Here is a 6,241-nt window from a genome sequence, read left to right on the forward strand (position 1 = left end):
AAAAATCCTGAGGAAATCCTTATCTTTCATCTCCATGAACATCTGAAGCTTCAAGGAAAATGTTCACAAGGCAAATTTAAAGAACACTGAGGCATTCACACTTTGATGGAGTGTGTGCCTTTGGTGTGTGTGATAAGGCCTTTCTCCTCCCACCACTACAGAATGTCATGCATTGCTTCTTCAAACACAGATTTTCCAAGTGTCTCAAGTACCAGCTGGAGTATTCTCCAAAAATGACTTGCTAGCACTCCTTGCTGGTTAGGACACAATACTTCTCCCACTGAAGGCAGTGGTAAAGAAGGATCATGAATTTCTTTAATTCCTTTGGACCTGGGGTTCTACAGTTTGCTCCACAATGACCCTTGAGTATAGTTTTGCTCCAGAAATAATCATCAGGGAAGACTATTACATTTGTCTCTGGCCTAGTCCAGTGTAGTGGTTTGGATTTTGTTTTCCCCCAGAGGCTAAGAAAAGTGGTAGACCCCAAGGGGTGGAAACCCCTGGAAGTTTTGAAATTCTATCCAATGGGCGCTCCTGCAAAAATGTAAACATATCACAAGCTCACCGGAAGAGATGAGTTGTAGTTTGGTTGTTGTTGAGGAGAGGTAGCCATGTTGTAGAGCCACGAGGAAGGGGCTCTGAGCCCCTTGGGGCCTCTGGCCCCCTCCCAGCCCCTGGCTGGGGGGGACTGCAGAGACTTGGAACAGTCTTAGACTGGATAAGTGTCTGTAGTTAAGCCGGGAGATGTTTTCTCCATGGGCACAGAGCAGCAGCCGGCAATGACCAGAGAAACGGTGGCAGAGAGCCAGAGATAAGACCTGAACCAGAGGAGCAGCAGAAGCAACATGCAGCACCAGAGAAAGGACTCCTGGAATGAGAGCTGGGAAAAAGAGAGCCAGCAGCTGAGAGCTACAGAGTTCTGGGGGTAAGACTGTACCAGCCCCCCAAAACTCCTTTGAGATCCCTCTGAGAAAAGAGGGAGATGGACTCCTATTAAGGAGAAGAGTTTTAGACATGCAGCACCGGAGAGAGAGAGGAGCTGAGAAGCTCAGAGCGTCCTGGAGCTGGACCGGGACGGCCAGATGGAATGCAGGGGGGGGTGACCTTGGCTTCCCCCTCGCACTGCTGCCACGGTGGCAGCCTGAGAGACAGGGCACAGAGGCCCTGCAAGAGATACCAGACCGTCACGAAGACCCCTCTGTGTCTTCGTGATATGACGTGGTGAAACGACCTTGTCTGGGGTTACGAAGCCCACGGAAGACTCCTTTGCCTGTGTCAAGGGGGTCGAGGGAGTTTGGATACCTCCCTCGTGAGTGCTGGCAGAAAGCCAGCTATCAGCTGCTGCATATGGAGAAGACAGACAGACTGCTGCCTCAGAAGATGCTGCTGCTTAAGGACTGGAAGGGATCTGTCCTTCTTTCCCTCCTGGACTTTTATTTGGAGGGGAGAAGAGATCTGATCCATTGTAAATACATATGTCATGGTAGAGGTAGTTTGTGATCGTGTGTATAATGTGATATGATATTTATTTGTACAGTCATTGTAATATATTCCCTTTCCCCCACTTTGAGTCTGATGTGTTTTGTCTGGAAAAACCCATCTCACATTAGGTTGAGATGTGGGAGGGGGAATGGAGCTAGGGAATTGGATTTTGGGGCTATCTCAAACCATGACATCCAGTTGCTCCCCTCACATTTCAATGTCTTGGATCTACATGATGACACTGGGAACATAATATCTGACAGATTTTCATGTGTGATGCACATGTACAACTGCAATGTATGTTCTGTATACCTTTCACTGGGATTCTGGCCATAGCAATCATCCAAAGTCCATCTGGCACACTTTTTCCCAGGAAAGATTGCTTAAGCGTAATTTTCCCATATGGAACCCTAATGAGTTCTGCATGAATTTTGTTGGGACACCAACTTTTGGACCTTGGTCTGAGTTCAAGAGAGACCAAGTGAAATACAGCGCAGTTACGTGTGGATTCCAAATACTGTGACAACTTTCCAGAGAAATTGACAGAATTTGTATCTTTTATGAGATCATACTGACTCTGAAAATCCTTGGGCTACTTGACACATGTTCTGAAACCTAGGCCATGGTCAAAAGGAGAATCCCCAAGTCAGAGATGCACCCTGCCTGTGTTCTTGTTGTGATGATGAACCCAAAGGAAAGTCTTCTATTGTATCCATGTGAAGGTCATGCACCACATGCAGCTGGTTATTTAAGTTGCTGCTGCCTTATGCACTGCCTCTCTGCCTGTGAAACCAAAAGCAAGTTTCCTATCTGTGAAGGCAGCACATAAAGGGCAGCATCATCCTTCTCCATTGGGCTATAATTCAGCAGTTATCTCCACCATGGCAAGTCTACCTTTCTGAGCCAGGAACATGTAGTAAGAAACTTGTACAGGAAATACAGAAGAAGAGCAGATGCTCTATGCTGTTGATACACCTTCTTCAAGCTGTTGTCCAATGCTTTTATAGTACTGCAAATACAGACCAGAAATTCCATCCTCTGGGTAGCAGCTCAGAGCCTGGATGTCTGGGATGAGCTATGGCTTCAGTCAGGTTATAAAAGCTGTACTTGCTTCCCCCAGTTCCATGAGGAAAATATGCTCTGTCATGAAGCTGAAAGAAAGCAACAGCAAACCTGATCTGCTGTAACACCCCAAGCTCTTATCATGAGCTCATCAACGGGGTTTTACATTAAAAATATACAAGGCTCCAAAACATGCCTGATGGATTTATTGAAAGGGCCTTCAGTTCTTTTATACCTTGAGGCCACACATGGTGAAAACACTACAAGACTTTTCAAAGGGTCAAAGTAACACACTTTACAGGCAGCTGTGGAAAATAAGGGAATTTGGCAAGAGTTTAAAGCAAACATTCAATCAACATAAAGCATTTCACAAAGCATTGACTTAATAAATCACAACCCATCCAGGTTTAAGTTACCCAATTATCAAGAAAAGGAAACTGAGAGAAGAGGAAGAAGTAAAGAAAGAGAGAGAGAGAAAGAGAGAATTATAGCTACTACCTTAAATCCAGCATAGATCCAGCTACTAGAGATCCAAGAAATTGTGAGGCTGCGAACCATGTGGTGGCTGCCTGGTGCTGATTTTATTGCTCTGGACTCCTGTGGCCACTGCCCCCAGGTGGGGCTTCCAGTTTGCCAGCCATACAGGGTTGGGTTAGAGATCTAGGGGGTTTGGTATAGGGTTTCAGGTGTGCCAATGGCTAATAGCCATTCTGGGCTGGACTAAAGGCTCTGGGGACAGGGAGGGGGAATAGGGCAGTGCACTGTCCAGCCTTGGCCCCTCCCCCACCCCCCGGGGTTGTTTCAAGCAATTTATAACTTTAATAACCTTTTTCAGTCCCTCACAGCTGCCTCCTCAGCCTGCAGCTTCCACTGATGTTATTGGAATTTGCAATAATGGGGACACATACTTGGTGCATAAATGTGAATCACACTGGTTAAAAGGGCAGAAGTTAAAGGAAACTTCACCGAGGGAAGTAAGTTAATTTTCAACTGTATATTTCCATATTTCCAGCCCTTGATTGAAGTCAGAATTTCAAAGAATCGTAGAATCATAGAATAGTTGGGCTCTGAGGGAACCTTTAAAGGCCATCTAGTCCAACCTCCTGGAACAAGCAGAGACAACTTTGTCTTGTTTAATGGCAGTATATTGGGGAGGTGGGACCTCTTATGAGATGACCCCTCCTCCCCTTATTATTTCTCTCCCCCCAATATAGAGAGAAAGAAATAATTAGGAGGAGTCTGAATGAAGAAAAAATAACAATTTTACTAAAAGGGAAAAAAACCAACAACAACAGTAGCAGAATATTACCTAGCCCCACCTCTCCAGTCTAAAACAAAACCTGGAAGGCTATTTCACCTGAAAGGTTTTGTGCTGCTGAGATGCTGGTGTGAGTTCCAGTGCGGGAGCAGTGTGGGTGCAAGGGGGACCCGGCACGGAGTGGGCCAGGTGCGCTCATGGGCTCTGGGTGCAGCAGCTGAGTGAGCTGGTGGCTGTGGAGCGATTCCGAGGCTTGCTGTTGCAAGTGGCAAGGGTACTGCGAAACAGCTCCAAAAGCAGTGTCAGTGCAGGGGCCAGGGTGACCTCCAAAGTGCTCCAACACTGGATGACTGGGTGCCCCAGCAAAGACTCGGAGAGTCCATGGTGGTCTGGCAGCCAAAGCCAGGTAAAGAGAGGGCCACTTCTGGCCTGTGCTCACTCTTTATCTTCTGTCCCCCAAGCTCCTGGGGCTCACCTTTCTGGCAGGTTCTGAAACTTCTGGAAAAATTTTCCCTAGTCCGGCTGCAGTAGGGGAAGTGGTGGCCCTCCCCACTTTTGGGTGATGTGATGGGATGAATGTTTATTACTGAAATTTGGTTCCCCACTCCCTCAAATTAACTAAACTATAACAATCTTCTGCTAGATCAGGTTGCTCAGAGCCATGTCCAACCTGACCTCGAATGTTTTCAGGGATGGGGCATCTACTACCTCTGTGAGCAATCTGTTCCGGTGGTTCAGCATCCTCATCATAAAAAATTCCTATCTTGTACCTAATCTGAGTCTCCCTTCTTTTAGGGTAGATTTCTTCAGTGCTTTATATTTCCTAAGGAAGGCAGTGCAAGTATCACCTCAGTGCTGGTACAGACTTGATGTGCGCAGGTGGGCTTTGCAGGAGCCTCAGGTCCAGTTGAGATATTGCTGCATCCTGCCGATGGATATCAAGGGTGAAGGAATTACTCCAGGAATTAATTTGATCCCTGAGCAGACTGTAGGATGCTGGCACCAATTCGCTCCAGGGTGAGAGATGGTTTCCGCTGAGACATTGAGGGCTGTAGCTCCCAGGCAACCCTAAATTTGGGCAAGCACACAGGGACACAGAGAAGCAGTGGTTACAGCACTGTAACCACAGTCACAGCAGTTTGGATTGGATATGGAATTGTTCTTTGGATGAAGCTAAGCTGAATGCTGAGGTTGAGGTTCTACTTGTTCCCTGGATTTGAGACAGCCCTGTCTGAGAATGGGAGTCTGTGTCAAAGCAGTTGTTCTCTCCTCTTTACCCTTCCCTCAGGTCCTGTGTCTGTCCCAGGATGGTCGCTGAGCAGGGGCAACTAGAAACACTCAGCCAAGTGCTAAATGTTTTATGCTATTGCCTGATTGATTTTAAACTGTGCTTACTTAGCAACACGCCTCTCAGGACTGGTTATGTAAGATTAGAGATGTTTTTTCCTAATGCGGCACTGTGACTTGTAAACCCGTTGTGCGCTGGTAACAGCTGAAGAGCCTGCATTTAAAACTGAAGCTGCAGCAGCATTTGCTGCATCCTTGTTAGTACTTCACAACTGGGGTTTTTTTCAAGTTTTGCTTAATTATCTACAATAAAAGGGAAGGAGAGAGATAAAACAATGTAACTCTGGTGAGATCGATTGTTGTCTTGCCAGATTTTCAGAAGTAGCCTCTAAGGAGTCTCAGAAAGGAGGAGGGATGGCATAGCAAACATGTCTGAGTTGCAAACAGCAGCTTGATGTGTGAAATGGGAAGAGCTCGTTTTTTCCAGAAGATAATGTACTTTTTATTGCATTTTTTCATAGTCCATTCAAAATGTGAAGGACCAACCATTACAACCAACAGCATGTGCCAGCATCTCAGCTGTGATGGATGTCAATCAGCCCTTGCAGTACAGACGTTTGCTCTTCTCAGCGTCCTGACAGGAGAAGTGCGCTAGCCAGACAGAGGTTTTGGCAGCCCTCAGCCCTTCGCACATCTGCGAGGATGAAACAGCGCCAGCTTTCCCAGCCTCTGCAGCCTACAACGCTGTGCAATTCTTTCAGGTTTGAAAGTGTAGAAAGTCACATCAGTACTAGGTAGAAACCTGGAGCAACTGAGAGCAGAGGAAATTGATGTTGACCTGCCCATCTACCTTTTGCCGTTACTAGACTGCCTGTACACTGACAGTCACTTCAAAGAAAAACTGTTTCCTGCTGGTGAGGTGAGATTCCTTAAATTTGTGCCATGCTGGAGTTTGAAGCTCGCTGGCACACTTTAAATTTGTAATTGGTTGTTAGCGCTAGGGGAACCTGACTGGGAAGTTGTAATCTGATGACACTCTCTACAGGGAGATGAGGAAGGCCCAACTCTTTCTCTTGGTGAGACAGCTTTGACTCTTTGGGAGATGCTGTGGAATATAGGGAGGCTTCCTAAACTTTTCTCATTAGCTCATTT

This window comes from Pipra filicauda, unplaced genomic scaffold, assembly GCF_003945595.2.
Source record: "Pipra filicauda isolate LSUMZ 115617 unplaced genomic scaffold, ASM394559v2 scaffold492_size439525_pilon, whole genome shotgun sequence".
NCBI lineage: Eukaryota > Metazoa > Chordata > Aves > Passeriformes > Pipridae > Pipra > Pipra filicauda.